This window comes from Phacochoerus africanus, chromosome 13 (assembly GCF_016906955.1).
Source record: "Phacochoerus africanus isolate WHEZ1 chromosome 13, ROS_Pafr_v1, whole genome shotgun sequence".
Lineage (NCBI taxonomy): Eukaryota > Metazoa > Chordata > Mammalia > Artiodactyla > Suidae > Phacochoerus > Phacochoerus africanus.
In genome coordinates this window covers 5944392-5963909 of record NC_062556.1, presented here as the reverse complement: position 1 = coordinate 5963909, position 19518 = coordinate 5944392, and the positions used below count along the sequence as shown (strand labels likewise).

General features: G+C 41.8%; 1 long non-coding RNA gene across 2 annotated transcripts in view; it reads left to right on the top strand.

The window, feature by feature from the left end:
- The window catches only part of LOC125113218 (uncharacterized), a 27342-nt gene extending 7824 nt beyond the window's left edge, over positions 1-19518 (top strand). For both annotated transcript variants that reach the window (XR_007131385.1, XR_007131386.1), the window contains 3 exons: positions 12736-12942; positions 13968-14100; positions 17523-19518. This is a non-coding gene — a long non-coding RNA (uncharacterized LOC125113218). The remainder of the gene's footprint in view (positions 1-12735; positions 12943-13967; positions 14101-17522) is intronic.

The window sequence follows — 19518 nt, the reverse complement described above, 5'->3', positions numbered from 1 at the left end:
GTCTCCTTTCCTTTACAACTCTCTGGCTTACTGTTTCAGTTGAAAATTTTTCTCTGGAGTTCCCGTCGTGGTGCAGTGGTTAACGAATCCGACTAGGAACCATGAGGTTGCGGGTTGTGTCCCTGCCCTTGCTCAGTGGGTTGACGATCCGGCGTTGCCGTGAGCTGTGGTGTAGGTCGCAGACGCGGCTCGGATCCCGTGTTGCTGTGGCTCTGGCGTAGGTTTGTGGCTACAGCTCCGATTGGACCCCTCTCCTGGGAACCTCCATATGCCTCGGGAGCGACCCAAAGAAATAGCAAAAAAACAAAAAAAAAAAGAAAAAAAAATTTTTCTCTGACTCTTAGTGTATAAATTCTCAAATTTTACTCTAAAACATCATTTTTCACATTTTTTTAAATTCATGGAATTTATTTTTGAATATGGGTTAAAAATAGGAGCCTGATTTTTTTAAAATTTAATTTAACTTTTTTTGTCTTTTTAGGGCCGCACCTACAGCCTTATGGAGGTTCCCAGGCTAGAGGTCGAATCAGAGCTGTGGCCCCTGGCCTACACCACAGCCACAACAATGCTAGATCTGAGCTGCATCTGCGACTTACACCATAGTTCATAGCAACACCTGATCCTTAACCCACTGAGCAAGGCCAGGGATCAAACCTTCATCCTCATGGATGCTAGTCAGATAGTTTCTGCTGAGCCACGACAGGAACTCCAAATCTGTTTTTAACTTCCTCTAGAGGCTATATTAAAATGCCATTTTTACTAAGATATATTTTGAGCCGCTCCATTCTTATAACCTAATTATTTTTCCAAATAACAGAGTTAGGTAACATCTGTTGTATGTACATATGCCAAATACTATCCTAAGCACTTTACATATTCCAGCTAATTTAATCCAGGCAGCAGCATTGTAGGTCAATTTTATTATTCCATGTGAACTCTAAAGTGCTTTTATCAAATGAAAAAGAAACCATTGGGATTATGATTAGAATTACATTAGATTTATCTGCTGGATTTGGGGAGAATTAACATGTTTTATACCCTTCCATAATATGTTATAATTTTATCATGTGTCTTAAACCTGTCTTGTCAACCTTAGCCTTAAGTATTCTGTACTTTTATCACTATTAGAAGTGGAATATGTGTTGTTGTTTTTTTTTTTTCATTTTTACTTCTCTCAGGCTCTTCTTTAAAGCTTTCTTACTGATGCAGTAAGGATGGTATGTAAGTTATTTTGCTTAGGGTGAATTATGCCACAGTGGTAACTGGAAACTCTGAACAGCAAATAATTTTCTCCTGCTCATACGGTGTGTCCATCACAAGCCGGCAGCCTCTCCCTGCATGTCGTCTTCACTGTGGGACCCAGGCTAGTGGAGTAACTGCCGCCAGCACACTGCAGCCATGTGGTAGAAAGGAAGCGAGGCGTAGCATCTTCTGGCTCATAAAGCCTGTGCAAAGTGTTCTACATCCTCCCCCATCCTCACAGTGCACAGTCCGAGGTAAAACCCATGCCCGTGTATCTGACCTTGAAGTGTCAAGGGTGTGGGATCCTCCCACAAGGAAGGCCCCTTATGGTTTTAAGGTTAAGGGATTTTATTTATTTTTTTACCCCAATGTAATTACCCTATCCTGATGAATACAGCATACATATTTTATAATTTTAAAAAAATATGTTCATATTAATTTATCCATATTGTTATATAAAACAAAGTTGGGGTCTACTGACTTGGATGCCATAATATCTTTATTTTTTTGTACGGCTGCATCTGCAGTATATGGAAGTTCCTAGGCCAGGGGTTGAATCTGAGCTGCAGCTGCAGATCTATGCCACAGCTTTGAGCAACGCCAGGTCCTTAACCTGCTGAGCAAGGTCAGGGATTGAACCCCCATCCTCACAAGACAATATTAGGTCCTTAACCCACTGAGCCACAATGGGAACTCTGCCATATCATTCTTGCATAAAGCACATTCATAATGCATCCTATACAGTTTCTAGTTTGGATTTGTCTGCTATGGATAAGAACTTTAAAATACTTGTAGAGAAATATAAATACAAAATCTTACAACTTCCCCTTCATCTTTCATCGTTGTCACACCAAACTGACTGCATTTTTTTTCAACTTACGTTTGTTGTCTCTAAAGCAGACAACTTAGCTTTCATAAAAACACATTATTCTTTTCACATTTTTTATTGGATTCAGTGATATTTAAATTACATGCTTATAATAACAGTACAGCTGTCATAAAAATTTTACTGTGTTTTGCAAGCACAGGGTACGATCCCTGGCCTCAATGGGTTAAGGATCCGGCATTACAGTGAGCTGTGGTGTAGGCTGCAGGTGCGGCTCAGATCCTGAGTTGCTGTGGCTGTGGTGTAGGCCAGCAGCTACAGCTTCAATTTGACCCCTAGCCTGGGAACTTATATATGCCATGGGGTGGGGCCCCAAAAAGCCAAAAACAAAACAAACCAAAAAAAGGAGTGCATTAAGAGAGCTTCTGTACCATGTTTGTACTATACTTACATATTATATGTTCTATACTTACATATGTGTGAATCTGTGTGTGTTATATTTATCTTGTGTCCAGCCACATCACTCAGTTATCTTACTAATTCTCGTATGCTCTTTTTTAAAAAAAATTTTTTGGTGTACAGTTGGTTTATAATGTTGTGTTAGAGTTCAGGTCTACAGCAGAGAGAATCGGTCATGCATATATATAGTCATTCCTTTTCAGATTCTTTGCCCGTAAAAGTTTATACACAGTATTGAGTAGCTTTCCCTGTGTTATACAATAGGTCCTTATTACCTATTTATTTTATGTATAGTAGTGTGAATGTGTTAATCCCAACCTCCTAATTTATCCCTCTCCCTGTGTTTCCCTTTTGGCAACCATATGTTTGTTTTTTTTTTTTTGTCTTTTGTCTTTTTTGTTGTTGTTTGTTGTTGTTGTTGTTGTTGCTATTTCTTGAGCCGCTCCCGCGGCATATGGAGGTTCCCAGGCTAGGGGTTGAATCGGAGCTAAAGCTACCGGCCTACGCCAGAGCCACAGCAACGCAGGATCCGAGCCGCGTCTGCGACCTACACCACAGCTCACGGCAACGCCGGATCGTTAACCCACTGAGCAAGGGCAGGGACCGAACCCGCAACCTCATGGTTCCTAGTCAGATTCGTTAACCACTGTGTGCCACAACGGGAACTCCAATATGTTTGGTTTTAAAATCTTTTAGTCTGTGTTTGTTTTGTGAATAAGTTATTTTGTATCATTTTTCTTAGCTTCCACATATTAATGATTTCATATGGTATTTGTCTTTTGTCTGACTTATCTCACTGAGTGTGATAATTTCTAGATCCACTCTTATTGCCGCAAATGGCATTATTTCATTTTTTATGGCTGAGTAATATTCCATTTTAATCCATCCCTCTGTTAATGGACATTCAGGTTGCTTCCATGTCTTGGCTATTGTAAATAGAGCTGCAGTGAACATTGGGGTGCATATATCTTTTTGAATTGTGATTTTCTCTAGATATATATCCAGGAGTAGGACTGCTTAATCATATGATAGTTCTATATTTAGTTTTTTAAGGAATCTCCATACTGTTCTCCATAGTGATTGCACCACTTTGCCTTCCCACCAACAGTGTGGGAGGGTTCCCTTTTCTCCACACCCTCTCCAGCATTTATTTTTTGTAGACTTTTTGATGATGGTTGTTCTGAGTGATGTGAGGGTGGTACCCCATTCTAGTTTTGATTTGCATTTCTCTAATAAGTAGTGATGGTAAGCATCTTTTCATGTGATTTTGGCCATCTGTCTTCTTTGGAGAAATGTTTGTTTAGGGCATCTGACCATTTTTTAATTGAGTTGTTTGTTTTTTTTATATAAAGCTATATGAGACATTTGTATATTTGGGAGATCAATCCCTTCTTGGTCACTTCATTTCCAAAGATTTTCTCACATTCTGTGGGATGTCTTTTTGTTTCTTTTGTGGTTTCCTTTGCTGTGCAAAAGCTTTTAAGTTTAATTATGTCCCATTTGTTTGTTTTTGTTTTTTATTTTCATTATTCTAGGACGTGGATCAAAAAATATATTGCTGTGATTTATGTCACAGAGTGTTCTGCCTATGTTTTCCTCTGAGAGTTTTGTTGTATCTGGCCTTATGTTTAGGTCTTTAATCCATTTTGAGTTTATTTCTATATATGGTATAAGGGAATGTTCTAATTTCATTCTTTTACACTTAGCTGTCCAGTTTTCCCAGCACCACTTATTGAAAAGACTGTCTTGATAGATCAAAAGATTGTGGCATAGAAGGACTCAAGCTCAGCTTCTTTCATGAGAGGACCAAAATTACAGCTAACTGTTGAACAGGCATCAACAAAACAGACTGGAAGCTACCAAAAAAGATATCCTATACCCAAAGACAAAGTCACATCAAAATGGTAGGAGGGGTATTTTCACGATATAAGTAACCCCTTAGCAGCTGGGTGGGTGACCCACAGACTGGAAAATAACTGTATCTCAGAGGCTGTCCCACAGGAGTGAGAGTGTGGAGCTCCACGTCAGGTTCCCACACCTGGCATTGGCAAGAGGAACCCCTGAAGCATCTGGTGTTGAAGGCCAGTGAGGCTTGAGCTCCACAGGACTGGGGGAAACAGACCCCACTGTTGGAGGGGACACACAGGGTTTCTTGTACACTGGGTCCCAGGGCAAAGCAGAGACTCCATAAGAATCTGGATCAGGCCTACCTGTAGGTCTTGGAGGCTCTCCTGGGAGAACAGGGGGTGTGTGTGTGGGGGTGCTCGCTGTGGGGCAGGTCATTGGACACAGAAGTCCCAGAAATAATTATCAGTGTGAGCTCTCCCGAAGGCTGCCATTTTGGAAAAATCTGCACCCACTCATCAGGGCTGAGAAGCCCCAGGCCAAGGAACAAACAGGGGAGGAACACAGCTCCACACATCACCAAACAGGCTGCCTAGAGTCCTTCCAGGCACACAACTGCCTTAAATCACATAAAAAGAATAAAATAATGCCATTTGCAGCAACATGTATGGACCTAGCAGTGATCATACTAAGCAAAGCTAGACAGTGAAAAACAAACATACGATTTCATTTATATGTGAAATCTAAAAAAAGATACAAATGAGCTTATTGCAGAACAGACTCTTGCAGACTTTGAAAACAAACTTATGGTTACCAAAGAGGGCAAGTGGGGTGGGGCGGACTGGGGGTTTGAGAATGCCATAGGCCCCCTGAAGTATATGAATGACTGGCCAACAGGAACCTGTGGTACAGCACAGGGAACTTTACCCAATATTCTGTGATAATCTATATGGGAAAAGAATACTAAGAAGAATGGATGTGTGTTTATGTGTAACAATCACTTTTTTTGTACAGCAGAAATCACAACATTGTAAATCAACTATACTTCAATAAAACGTTTATAAATGAGAGGAAAAAAAAGACAAGCCTGTCTTTTCTCCATTGTGTATTGCCTCCTTTGTCTTAGAGTAATTGACCATAGGTGTGTGGATTTATTTCTGTGCTTTCTTTGCTGTTCCACTGATCTATAGTTCTATTTTTGTGCCAGTACCATACTGTTTTGATGACTACAGCTTTGCAGTATGAAGTCAGGGAGCCTGATTCTTCCAGCTCAGGATTTTCTTTCTCAGGATTGTTTTGGCTGTTCAGGGTCTTTTGTGTTTCCAAGCAAAATTTTAAATTTCTTGTTCTAGTTCTGTGAAAAATGCCATTGGTACTTGAAAGGGATTGCATTGAATCTGTAGATTGCCTTGGATAGCACAGTCATTTTGATAATATTAATTCTTCCAATTCAAGAACATGGTATATCTTTCCGTCTGTGATTTCCTTCGTCAGTGTCATAGTTTTTGATTGTTTGTTTAGGGCTGCACCCATGACATGTGGACGTTCCCAGGTTAGGGGTCGAATCAGAGCTGTAGCTGCTGGCCTGCCCCATAGGCACAGCAATACAGGATCTAAGCTGCCTCTGCGACCTGCACCACAACTCACAGCAATGCCAGATCCTTAGCCCACTGAGCGAGTCCAGGAATCAAACCCGCAACCTCATGGCTGCTGGTTGGGTTTGTTTTACTGCTGAGCCGTGATGGGAATGCCCCATCAGCATTGTAGATTTTAGAGTACAGGTCTTTTGCCTCCTTAGGTAGGTTTATTCTTAGATATTTTATTATTTTTGGTGTGATAGTAAATGGAATTGCTTAATTCTTCTTTCTGATCGTTCATTATTAGCATATAGGAATGAGAGAGATTTCTGTGTCTAAAATTTGTATCTTTCAACTTTACTGAATTCATTGATGAGCTCCAGTAGTTTTCTGGTAGCATTTTAGGATATTCTTTGTATAGTCTCGTGTCATTTACAAACAGTGACAGTTTTACTTCTCCAGTTTGGAGTCCTTTTCTTTCTTTTTCTTTGATCACTATGGTGAGGACCTCCAGAACTGTGTTGAATGAAAGTGGCAAGAGTGGACATCCTTGTCTAATTCCTGATCTTAGAGGAAACGCTTTCTGTTTTTCACCATTAAGAATGAGGTTAGCTGTGGGTTTTGTCTTATATGTGGGTATGTCTTATATATTGAGATAGGTTCCTTCTATGCCCACTTTCTGAACAGTTTTTATCAGAAATGAGTGTTGAATTTTTGTCTTTTTTTTGCCTTTTCTAGGGCCGCTCCCACAGCATATGGAGGTTCCCAGGCTAGGGGTCAAATCGGAGCTGTAGCCGCCAGCCTACACCAGAGCCACAGCAACTCGGGATCCAAGCCACATCTGCGACCTACACCACAGCTCACGGCAACACCGGATCCTTAACCCACTGAGCAAGGCCAGGGATTGAACCTGCAACTTCATGAGTCCTGGTCGGATTTGTTAACCACTGAGCCACGACGGGAACTCCATGAGTGTTGAATTTTGTCAAAAGCTTTTTCTGCATCTACTGAGATGATCATATGGTTTTTATTCTTCATTTTGTTGTTGTATCACACTGATTTGCAGATATTGACGACTCCTTGTATCGCTGGAATAAATCCCACTTGATCATGGTGTATGACCCTTTTAATAAACTGTTGGATTCGATTTGCTAGTATTTTATTGAGGGTTTTTGCATCTATGTTCATCAGTGATAGTGGCCTGTAATTTTTTTGGTTTTGATATCAGGGTGATGGTAGCCTCATGAAATGTTAGGAGTGTCCCTTTCTCTGCATTGGTTTTTTTTGGGGGGGGGGGTTGTTTTGTTTTGTTTTGTCTTTTAGTGCCACACCTTTGACATATAGAAGTTCTCAGGCTGGGGATCACATCAGAACTGCAGCTGCTGGCCTATGCGACAGCCACAGCAATGCGGGATATGAGATGCAGCTTCGAGCTATGCCGCAGCTTATGGTAATGCCAGATCTTATTATCCCACTGAGCGAGGCCAGGAATCAAACCCTCATCCTCATGGATACTAGTTGGATTCTTAAACTGCTGAGCCACAATGGGAACTCCATCTCTGCAATTTTGTTGTTGTTGTTGTTGTTGTTGTAGTTGTTGTTGTTGTTGCTATTTCTTGGGCCGCTCCCTCGGCATATGGAGGTTCCCAGGCTAGGGGTCGAATCGGAGCTGTAGCCACTGGCCTACGCCAGAGCCACAGCAACGCGGGATCCAAGCCGAGTCTGCAACCTACACCACAGCTCACGGCAACGCCGGATCGTTAACCCACTGAGCAAGGGCAGGGACTGAACCCACAACCTCATGGTTCCTAGTCGGATTCGTTAACCACTGCGCCACGACGGGAACTCCAGATCTCTGCAATTTTTTGACAGAGTTTCAAAAAAATCGGTGTTATTAACTCTTCTCTAAGTGTTTCATGGTATTCACTTGCGAAGACATCTGGTCCTAGACTTTTGTTTTTTGGAAGTTTTTAAATTACATTTTCTGGGTTCTCTTTTCTATTGGTCAATTTGTCTATCTGTGTAAGTTCAGTATTATCTTAATAACTATAGCCTTATGATATCTCTTGGTATATGATGGGACAAGATTTTCTTCTTCCTTTAGAAGTAACTAAGCTATCTCTGGTAGTTTGCACAAATTTAATTTGAGTTAAAGAGGTTATTTGGATTTTTATGAAACCTATAGAGTCTGGGGAGGATTGACAACTTTATGATAGAACTTCATTCATGTGATATATTTTTCATTTACTTAGGTGTTTTATATATATTTCTATAAGTTTTTATAACATTCTACATGAAATTTCTTAAATATTTTTGTTAGATTTATTTCTAGATACCCTTTTTTTTGTGCTATTGTAAATGATTTTGTGTGTGTGTGTATTTTTAGGGCCACACCCACAGCACAGCCACAGCAATGTGGGATCCAAGCCATGTCTGTGACCTACACCACAGCTCACGGCAAAGCTGGATCCTTAACCCGCTGAGTGAGGCCAGGGATCGAACCTGAATCCTCATGGATACTAGTCGGGTTTGTTACTGCCAAGTCTCAATAGGAACTCCCTGATATCCTTTTAAAGTTAAAATTTGTGGGCATTTTTGCTGGTATATAGAAATACAACCTACTTTTGCCTGTTGACTCTATATCTACCTAGCAACCTTGATAAATTTTCCTATTTCTTATAATTGTGGTAGATGTTTTGTGTTTTCTTCATAGACATTTAATTTATAAATAATGATAATTTGGTCTCTTCCTCTCCAGTGCTTATACTCCTTTGTTATTTTTCTTGATGCTCTGCAATGGCTAGAGCTCCAGCACAAAGTTAATCAGAATGGTAATAGCTTATCTCCTTTTCTTAATGCTTATTTTTAAAGGAAATGCTTTTAAATTTTTACAGTGGAGTATTATATTTGCAGGAGATGTTTTTGCAGATAACCTTTATTGGATAGGTTAAGGATATTCTTTTCCTTTTTGGCTATGAGTTTTTTGTTTGCTTTTATTATAAATGCCTTGTAAGTTTTTTTGAATGCTTTTTTATCAACCTCTTTTGAAATGACCTTACGATTCCTCTCTTTTAATCTGTTCATATGGTAAATTACATTAATAAATTCTTTAATAGTGCAACAACTTTCCATCCTTGGAATAAACCCATTTGATCATTGCCATCATCTGTATATAAAATACATAGTTATTAATATTTTGTTTAAGATCTTTGCATCTATGGTCAAGAATGAAGTTGGACTGTAACTTTTTTCTTGCCTGGTTTTTGTATAAAGTTACACTAGCTTCATACAATTAGTTACGGAAGGTTCCTCCCTTAATAAAAATCCTTTGAGACAGTTTAAGACTGCAGTCGTCCATTCCTCACATCTTGATAAACCTGCCTGGACCTGGTGCTTTCCCCTTACCCTTATTCTTATTTCATTATATTTAGATTCCATCTCTACCATCATATTTTATGAATTAGATTCTACTTTTTCTATATTCTTTATTTTATTTTATTTTTAGGGCCGCACATGCGGCATATGGAAGTTCCCAGGCTTTCAGTCGGAGCTGCAGCTGCGAGCCTACACCACAGCTCACAGCAACACCAGATCCTGAACCCACTGAGCAAGACCAAGGATCACACCCTCATCCTCACAGATGCTTGTCAGGTTCATTACCGCTGCACCACAGCAGGAACTCCTCTATATTCTTTTTAAAATCTTTTCTACTTTTTTTTTGGATTAAGTTTTATGTTTTACTTTTCTCTTAATCCATTTTTCCCTTTATTAGTTTAGAGCTTATACCTTTGCTTTTTTAATATTGGATGTCCTAGAATTTTTAATATACATGTGTGCAATTTAGTAGAGTGTATAACTAATAATATGTAAAATTTAATGTCTTAAGGTAGTCAGTTTATGAGTTCTCTGGCGGCCTAGTAGTTAAGGATTTGGTATTGTCACTGCTGTGGCTCGGGTTTGATCCCTGGCCCAGGAATTTCCACATGCCACAGACGTGGCCTAAAAAATGTGTTTTAACCTCCCAAACAAAGTACAGACTTTTGAATGCCTTATGCTTATCACCTCCTTCCTACTTACATGCCATTGTTTTTTAACCAGCATTTTGATTCTGTATTTCTTAATCCTATGATTAAGAAATTATTATTATTTGACATAACCAGTGAGTGTTTAGATTTATTCATGTATTTATCATTTTCTTTGCTGACTTGGATCTCTCACCTTCTTTCTGGGATCAGTTTTCTTCATCCTGAAGAAAATCAGTTTTCTCTGTCCTGTAGAAGTTTCTTTAGTGAGTGGATAGTAAACTCTTATTTCATAGTTTGTCAGAAAATGCTTTTTATTTTACTCTCATTCTTGAAAAATAGTTTTTGCTGGGTATGGAAATAGAGGCTGTCAATTATTTTCTCTCTGCATTTTTGAAGATATTGTGTTCCACTGCTTTCTAGAATCTGTGTTGCTTTGGATAAGTATACCCAGAATCCCTTGTTCCTTTGTGAATAGTACGTATTTTTCTGTGACTGCTTTTAAGATTTTCTTTTTGTCTGCCTTTGCGCACAGTGTGTCTTGGTATAAGTGCCTTTTCATATCCTGCCTTGAACTGGGAGGTATGTTTCCATGGTTGCTCAGCAGGTTAAGGATCCAGTGGTGTCACTGCAGTGGTTTGGGTCACTGCTGTAATGTGGGTTTGACCCATGGCCTGGGAACTTCCTCATGCTATGGGCCTGCCCCCACCCCCGCCCCCCAAAAGGAAGAACCCCTACAAAAAATTCACATTTACCCTTGCCTGTCCTTGCCCCCTCCGCCACCACCTTCTTTGAATACAATTCAAAGCACTGGAACTACGAGAATCATTTTGCAGTCATGAGTTTACAAATATAAGAGTGGAGAAACAGAATCCAGATCCTTGATAACCTCACTGGGCACGGAATTGCCTACTTCCAGGCTTCATACTTTTGGAAGAAAATAATTACCTTGTTTAATGTGCACTCTTTAGTCATGTATTCTTTTGCATCCAAAATTAATCTTAATCAAAACACCATCCTTTATTTCTCCCATCGCATGCAACAAACACTGGAACAGTGTGTGCTCGAATGTCTATCATTTTGTATCATGTGTAGAGAAATCTATTTTGTCTTTGAAATTTTCTGAAAATATGGATGAATTTGATTACATTTAAGAATTTTTTGAAATCAAAAACCTATAGCTGACCTACCAATTAATTAAAAAAGACAGGCTAATAACATCAGATACCTACCAGGTACCAGGAGGTGTTCCTTCCACGACACCATAGCTTGTCAGACCTAGCTGGAGTTTGAGGAACCAGAAATGCATTCTAAAACATGTGAAATACAGGACTCTTGTGTCATTAGGTTTGGTCTGTACTCACTGGGACCAATCATTCTTAGGAGGAAGCAAACAAGTGAAAATGAAGATTAATCAAAAAACAAACCAAAAACAACATGATGACCAGAGAGTTCCCTGGTGGTCTAGAGGTTAGGATTCGACGCCTTGACCACTGTGGCCCAGGTTCAGTCCCTAGCCTGGGAACTGAGATCCCACATGAAGTTGCTGCCTGCCACGGCCAAGGAGAAAAGAAAAAGAAAGAAAGATTGATCGGAAGGAGTTGCCAGTGTGAGTGGGGAGGACAAAGAAGAGAGGAGACAGAATGAGAGCCGTCAAAACAGCTAGTCCCCTTTTCTCCGCAACCCCAGTCAGTTCAGCTGTCTTTTAAAAGGGGTGGGGAGTTGCCATTGTGGCGCGGAGGCAACGAATCCGACTAGGAACCATGAGGTTGCGGGTTCGGCCCCTGCCCTCGCTCAGTGGGTGAAGGATCCGGCGTTGCCGTGAGCTGTGGTGTAGGTTGCAGACGCGGCTCAGATCCGTGTTGCTGTGGCTCTGGTGTAGGCTGGTGGCTACAGTCCGATTAGACTCCTAGCCTGGGAACCTCCATGTGCCACGGGTGTGGTCCTAAAAAGACAAAAAAAAAAAAAAAAAAAGTAGGCCTGTCTTTTAAGAAGGCACCGTCTGCAGGTGAGCTGGACGCAGAGATGCCGTTGATGGATCTGTTCACACATTGCTCCCTGGGAGTGCCGGCTGCGTGGCTCATGGGTGATGTGCCGAGACAGAAGGGCATGTGTCCTGCTGAGGGCACGTCGTGCAGCACTCCAGGGAAGCTCCGAGGGCCCGTGTTAGCCTCCTCTCCCCATCACAGACACAACTACTGCGAACACCCTCTTCCTCTAGTTGACGCTGCTGGGTTTCCCCTTGTTCGGTGCAGGGAATCCCATTTCAGGGTCTGCCTAGAAACAGAAGTTCCGATGCCCAGGGCAGTCACCGGAGACTCAGGCGAGCTTTTATAATGAAGATAAGGAGATACAGGAACGTGCGTCTGGCTTGGGGTTTGAGAGCCGGTCCTTCAGTTGACAAAATGCCCTCTGGCCCCCACGACAGATGCGGGAGACCCTGGGTCCTCCAGGTCCGTCCACCCTGTGGTCCTGGGCTGACATGGCCCAGCCTTCTTCACGGGTCAGAATGTCACACACACTTTTAAACAAATAGGAGAAACAGGAGCCCATCTGAACAATCCCCGAGTGCCATTCTGTCCTAAGCAGGGCTGCATCTTGACCTGCCCAGGGGAGGGGAGCGTGGCTGCCGGGGGGAGCTGGGGTTTCCTTCTATTTCCACTGTGCCCTGGGCATTAAAACGGGGGGTCTCCGCAGAGTTAAAAGTTATTTTACACAGGAAGCACATTCAGTATTAGTACAACAAATGTTTTCCTTTCTCCAGCCGTGGAAGAACTCCACTCAGAGGCAGTCATGATAAACCAGAGCATCAGCCCTTTCCGCTGGGATACCAATAAGTCTTGAACTTCAAAACTGCTGACCTAAAAAGGATACTTGAGAAGGAGCAAGTCTTTCCTTTTTTCTTTTAAAGAAAGCAACACCAGAAGCAGTCGAACTTCCTTGTTCACTTAGGTGCATGCAAAAAAGAAAAGTGAGTCACTCTGAGTTTCTAACTTTAGTTGATAGAAACAAAGCACTGAATCATATAATTTATCAGGGAAGACCTAGATATAGTTTGCTCTAGACAATGTCCATGTTGAAAGAGTCTGAAATTCTATTTCTGTGGTAGAGTCATGGGATCGGAGCTGCCACTGTCTACTCACCAATAATTTTACAGATCAGGATGTGACTCTAAAAAAACATTGCAGTACAGATACGGCCGGGCCCTCTCAGCCCTTCTGCCTCCATGGAGCCAGCCACACTCAGGCCGAAGCTGCTCTGAGTCCAGACCTGCAAAGGGACTGTGACACTAATGTTAGGGGAAGCGTTGTAGACTCAGTCCAAATACCATTGTTAATCATGCAGTGGATGAAGTGGTTTTTTAAAAAATCTCTCAGTCGATTAGGAACTGGAAACCTCCGTACAAAACACATTGAAGAGACGGTCCAAGCTCAGGCCTCCTCAGGCTGGAACAACTCTTTGGAATCCTGATATAGCAGAACCAGTCCACCCCAATCCATTAGTCCTGTTTCTTCCCTTTTAAAAGCACTAGTCCCCTACCCTGCTTCATTCTAGAACTTAGTTGTATTATCTCTCATACACATGAACTACCTTTCTAGCCGTTGTGGTAGGTGTGTTATTATAAATTGTCAATCAACAATCATGAGCAATCATTGATAACACTACCGTGACATACTTTTTACGACAGCTCTCCCCCGCGTCGCTGCTCTGCCACGGTGCCTCCCGTTGATGTAAACTAAGCAAAACAAAGTCAGTTGCTGATTCAAGGCATTCCAGAACTGTGAACTGAGGCACTATCTGATGTTTGGGATATTTTCATTACTGCTTTCCCAACCATGGGAAGGGAGGGGGTTGTTGTTTTTTGTAAGATTTCCTGAAGCCATGGGCTGTTTATCACATGCTGCAACGAAGTTCAGTCCCACATAGAGTTGTTGAGGCATGATTGGATCAACAGAACCCCCTTCAGCATGACCATTCTGTCCTGTCTGTATTTAGCAGGTTTACTCTGCTTCAGGACCCTCTCTTACCCCTCATGGCGTGAGCCTGAAGCCTGTCCACTGAGGAACGTTCTAAGAACTTCCAGATCATTCCATGGAACTACAGCAGAAAGGACCCGAGGTGAGAAGAGGTAATGTGCCATCTTTTAGGTTCCTTGTTACTGGTTTAAGGTCTTAGACATGCATCCTTCCTTATTGTAGCAATGGCCATCATGTCAATACCAGGCCCCGTGCATTTGATTCTGTGTTCAAACCTAATAGGTTAAATACTATTAATATTTGCCATTTGGCAAATGGGCAGATTAAGTCTTGGAAACCCTCAGTGACTGGCCAGATCACACAAGTCACTGAATCCGTCAGGTTCTAAAGCTCAAGCTCGGACCTATTTTGCTTTATTTACTTCTTGGGCTAAAAAATTCAGCATCAATGTGGTGAAAAGCCAGAAATCACAATCTAACCACATGCAAAACATTTGCTGAAAGCTTTCATTAAAAATAGCCAACAGGAGCTCCCATCACAGCGCAGGGGAAACTAGGAACCATGAGGGTGTGGGTTCAATCTCTGGCCTCACTCAGTGGGTTAAGGATCCAGCATTGCCATGAGCTGTGGTGTAGGTCACAGACGCAGCTCGGATCTGGCGTTGCTGTGGCTGTGGCATAGGCCAGCAGCTGTAGCTCCAATTGGACCCCTAGCCTGGGAACCTCCATACGTGGTGGGTGCAGCCCTAAAAAGCAAAAAAAAAAAAAGTCCAACATATTGTGAAGCTGTTTGGAGGGGACATATACAAAATAAATGAAAAGAACTGTTGTTTCTCTTGAATAGTATTCTTGTAGGGCTTATGTGATAACTGCAAACTGAAAACGACTGGATATTGCACCAAGTTGCTGGGGCTGATTACAACGGCCCCATAAAAGGAAGGACCATCATTGTACAAACCTGTCTCTTCCAGGCCACCACCAATTGAACTGAAGATGTATTTCCATCATATCCTATTCTGACATGTCAGCCCCTAACCGACTTAACTAGCTAGTATCACTAACTTAAAACCCAAATCAGTAAGTACTTAGGGAAAAAAGGGTTTTTTTTCATTGCTCTAAAAACACATTCCTTCCCTTTGTTTGTTTGTTTGTTTTTTAGGGGCGCACCCACTGCATATGGAGCTTCCCAGGCTAGGGGTCGAATTGGAGCTGTAGTTGCCAGCCTACGCCACAGCCACAGCAATGCGTGGTCTGAGCTGTACCTGCAACTGACAGCACAGCTCATGGCCAGATCCTTAACCCAGTGAGCAAGGCCAGGGATCGAACCCGCAACCTCTTAGTTCCTAGTCGGGTTCGTTTCCTCCTCTGAGCCACGACAGGAACTCCATCCTTCCCTTCTTTATTAAAGGTAGTGTTAAATCGGCACAGTGTGAGAGCCGCCCTGAACTCGGAAGCACTTGCATCCGAGATGGACGCAGAAGCCCAGGCAGCTCTAGTTCCTGTTCGGGGTTGCACTGGTTATATACGGCCCATACACAAAGGAAAAGCCCCAGTACTGCCTCTTTCATCCATAATTTTAAGTAAGATTGAAAGACATGCCCCAAAATGCCATTGGCTTGATTCATGTACTGTCTTCAATCAAATCTCAACATTCCATTCCAAACACGAAATATATGTTTTTAATGTAAATAAGTAAACTTTCCAGCTCTGAATACGAGGGGGTGGGAAGCCTTTATCTTGGCGGGGGTTGGGCAGTGCAGCCATCTAACCTCCTTCAAGTAGCCTTCGAATCCCTTAAAGTGAAAGTGCTTGTTATTTGTCTTTAGCAAATAAAACAAACAGCACTCTTTGATCTTTAGGAAGCTCTTTCTTGTTCAAGTAACATTCTGTCTGACTTTTATGTTTCAGCATTGTATATTTAATTATTTTTTAAAGTTTTGTTTTCAATGATTACACTTTTTCATAACTTAGGATAAACACAGGCATGCTTTGTTAAAGATTAAAAATAAATCTCACGAAACTGCAAAAGGTGGCAAAGATAATACCACATGGGGTCGGTATGTTCCAAAACACGATTCTCAGGGGACCCCCTCTAAACACACTGCTTCATTAGAATTCTTGTTCTGAAAAGTTTCAGGAAGCCCCTGACTCTAACCCACCCTTTCCTGAAACTGGTGAAAGTAGGAAAAAAAATTTCCCCTGCAGTGAAAAATAGAAGAATCTCTACACATCAGGGAGGCATGTTGTGTCTTTTTTTAGATTGTTCCTTGGTGCAAAAATACCTTGCTGCTAACTTTATCATGTCCGTCAAACAGGGAACACACTGGGATAGCAATCACAAAAACAAGTGTGTTTACATCATTCAGTAGATATGCTATCAAAGGACGGCTTTTAATTCAACTTGAGAGTAATTTCTAGGGCTTAGTACATTGAAAACAGCATCTCACTGCAACCTATTCAATATTGACTGTGACCGTTTATAAATAAGGGACCTTTTGGAAATAGCAAGATAGAGATAGAAACAGATTTTTCCTTGGCGACTCATTTTGCAGCCTTTTCAGACGTATCTTTGAATGTTCACTTGTTCTTCCACTTTATTCCTTCTGTTGCATTTCCTTTATTCTTTCTAAAACATTTCCTCTTTTTGCGGCTGGAAGATCGGTCGGCCCTCAGGGGTCTGGGACGAGGCAGTCTGAAATGCTAGTGCAGTTCTTGAAGCAGACGGTAGGTGGCGATGAAAAGCCGTGCCTCTCTGCCAGCCGTCCTTTCTGGAAGTCCCAAATCAGAAGTGTGAAAAGTCAGAGCTAAGAGGACAGGGGAGAGAGCAGACGAGAACCAGAAAATGTGGGTGCTGCGCCTCCGGGAGACACCCACGTTTACGACTAGGATCCAGCTTCCTTACTTTCAGATGGGAAACGAGTCTACTCCAGCAGAAGAAATTAAATATTTAGACCCAATGATATCTAAATGAGGGTATTTTCCACTTACTCAATGCTCCTGATTTTGCACATTCTAACATGCCAGTGCCATTTGCTAAAACTAAACAAAAATGCACACATGTGAATTCAATAAAGTATTAAAAAGTGGGTTTTTTTTTTTTTTTTTAAGTTTAGAATTACAGGAGTCTTTTACAGACCTTTCATAACATCAGATTCCTGGAAGGAAATCTTTTCCATAAGGAATAATGAAATAGAAAGGTTTTCTAGAGTTTCTCTAAGAGAACAGGGAATGAATTGCCCAAAGATGTCAAGTGGAGCTGTAGCTATGGTCCTTAGCTCGGAGGGGAATGTGATCGGCCATCGGAAAGGAATGCAGTCTGTGTCCGCTGGAATGAAGTGGGCTTTATGAGTTATTCTTTCCCAGGACCAAAAATTGACAATCGGTTGGCCTAAATGAAAGTGTTGCTCTTTGGACAGAGTTGTGGGAATTAGGAGAGAGACTTAGACAGCTACAAGTTCAAGCACATTGCTGCCCTGGCATTGGGCCCACTGCAGTCTGAGTAAAATAGAGCTAAAAGCCAATTAATGGAGGGTTAACTCTTCCTAAAACCTGGAACTGTATCATCTTGCAATTAGAGATCCTGTGTTCTGACCACTCTCCAGAAGGAAGTATCGCCGGAGGGACATCTTTGAGAGGCGACCTTCCAGACATCTTCTGGAACACTCTGAAGCAAGAGCGCCAGCAGCCTTTCAGAAGACCCCATTGCATCCCTGCGCCCTCGATTTCAGCATTTCTTAAACTGTCTGGAACACACAGACATACTCTTGGAGGCCTCAGAGTTCTAAAAACGATCTGCAAATTTTTGTCTTTTCCTTGGGATCGCCATCCAAAAAGAAGTGATACGTGAGCCTCCTCCGGTGACCGCGTTTCTTTTTTAATTAGTACACTTTATGTGGACGAGTGGTTTGAGGTTTACAGAGAAACTGAGTGAAAAGTGTAAACTTACCTTCCAGCCCTGACTCCTCCACCTCCAGTTCCCACGATTAACAGCTTCCGTCAGGGTGGCGTATTCGTCACAGTTGAGGAGCCCATAGTAATACATTCTTATTCATTAAAGCCCATTCTTGGCACTAGGGTTCATTCTCTGAGTTATACATCCTAGGAGTTTTGACAAATGCAATGACTCCTTTTTATCTGAGGACCACCAGAGAGATTTTCAGTCTTACCTTGCTTTTGTGTTTCGAGACCAGTTCCGCTTTTCATTGTCCCGGATGAGTAAGACAGGAACAGAGTTGGACTTAAGAGGCAACACGTGATGACAGTTTTAGTGACGGAAACTCACACGCCTCAGACATGAAGGTTTGTCTGTGGTTCAGAAGAAGAAACGGGTTTGCTTGGAGTTACCCCAAGGCGTGCCGTGGTCCGCCCTCCCCAAGGCAGACGCCATCATCGCTGCCATGTTCACATCCTGAAAGGTGATGTTTGTTTCAGCAAATAGTGTTTCTCACATTAATATAAGGCTATTGCAATATCGCTGACATTGTAGTTTGCATTTGCCTTTGCATTTGGAGGTGTAGTTTAATTTGTAAGTTTGCATCACTGTGAGTATAGGGACTTTATACCTAGTCATATGCCCATAATTAAGAAATGCTTTAGAGAAAATATTTGTACGTGATATGACTGATAGGAGGGGAATATCCAAAATATGTAACAGCTCATACAACTCAGTATCAAAAAACAAAACAAAGCAAAACACAATTAAACGTGGGCAGAAGACCTTGATAGACGTTTTTCTAGAGAAGACAGGCAGAAGGCCAACAGCCACATGAAAAAATGGTCACTATAATTACACCAGAGAAATGTGAGTCAAAGTTGCCATGAGAACACTTCACAGCTGTCAGAACGGCTACCATCAAAAAGACCACACATAACAAACGTTGGCAAGGATGTGGCGAAAAGAAACACTTGCACACTGCTGGTGGGCGTGTAAACTAGTGCAGTCACTGTGGACGTCAATATGGGGGTTCCTCCAAAACTAAAAGTAGAACTGCCATGTGATTCCGCAGTTCCACTCCTGAGTGTGTGTCCCAAGAAACTGGAAGCACTCATTTGAAAAGATGTATGCACCCTGGTGTCTGCAGCAGCATTATTTATGGTAGCCAAGATGCGGAAGCAAGCCAAGTGCCCATCCATAGATGAATGAAGAAAATGTGGTGTATGTGTATATATTCGTGTGTGTGCGTGCGTGCCATAAAAAGGAGATTCTGTCATTTGGAGCAATGTCAATGGACCTCGAGAATATTATGCTCAGTGAAATAAGACACAGAGAAAGATGAATACCGTATGATAAAAATTCTATGTGGAATCTAAGAAATAAACGAATGTATATAACAAAACAGAAACAGACTCACGGGTATAGAGAACAAACTAGTGGTTTCCAGTGGGGAAAGGGGATGGTCAAGGCACAGGTGTGGGATTATAGGCTTAAGAAACAAACTGCTATAAAAATGGATAAGCAAAAAGGATATATTGTACGGCACGGGGGAATACAGCCATTGTTTTGTAATCACTTTAAATGGAGTATAGTCTAAAAATCCTGAATCACTCTGTTTTAAACCTGAAACTAATATA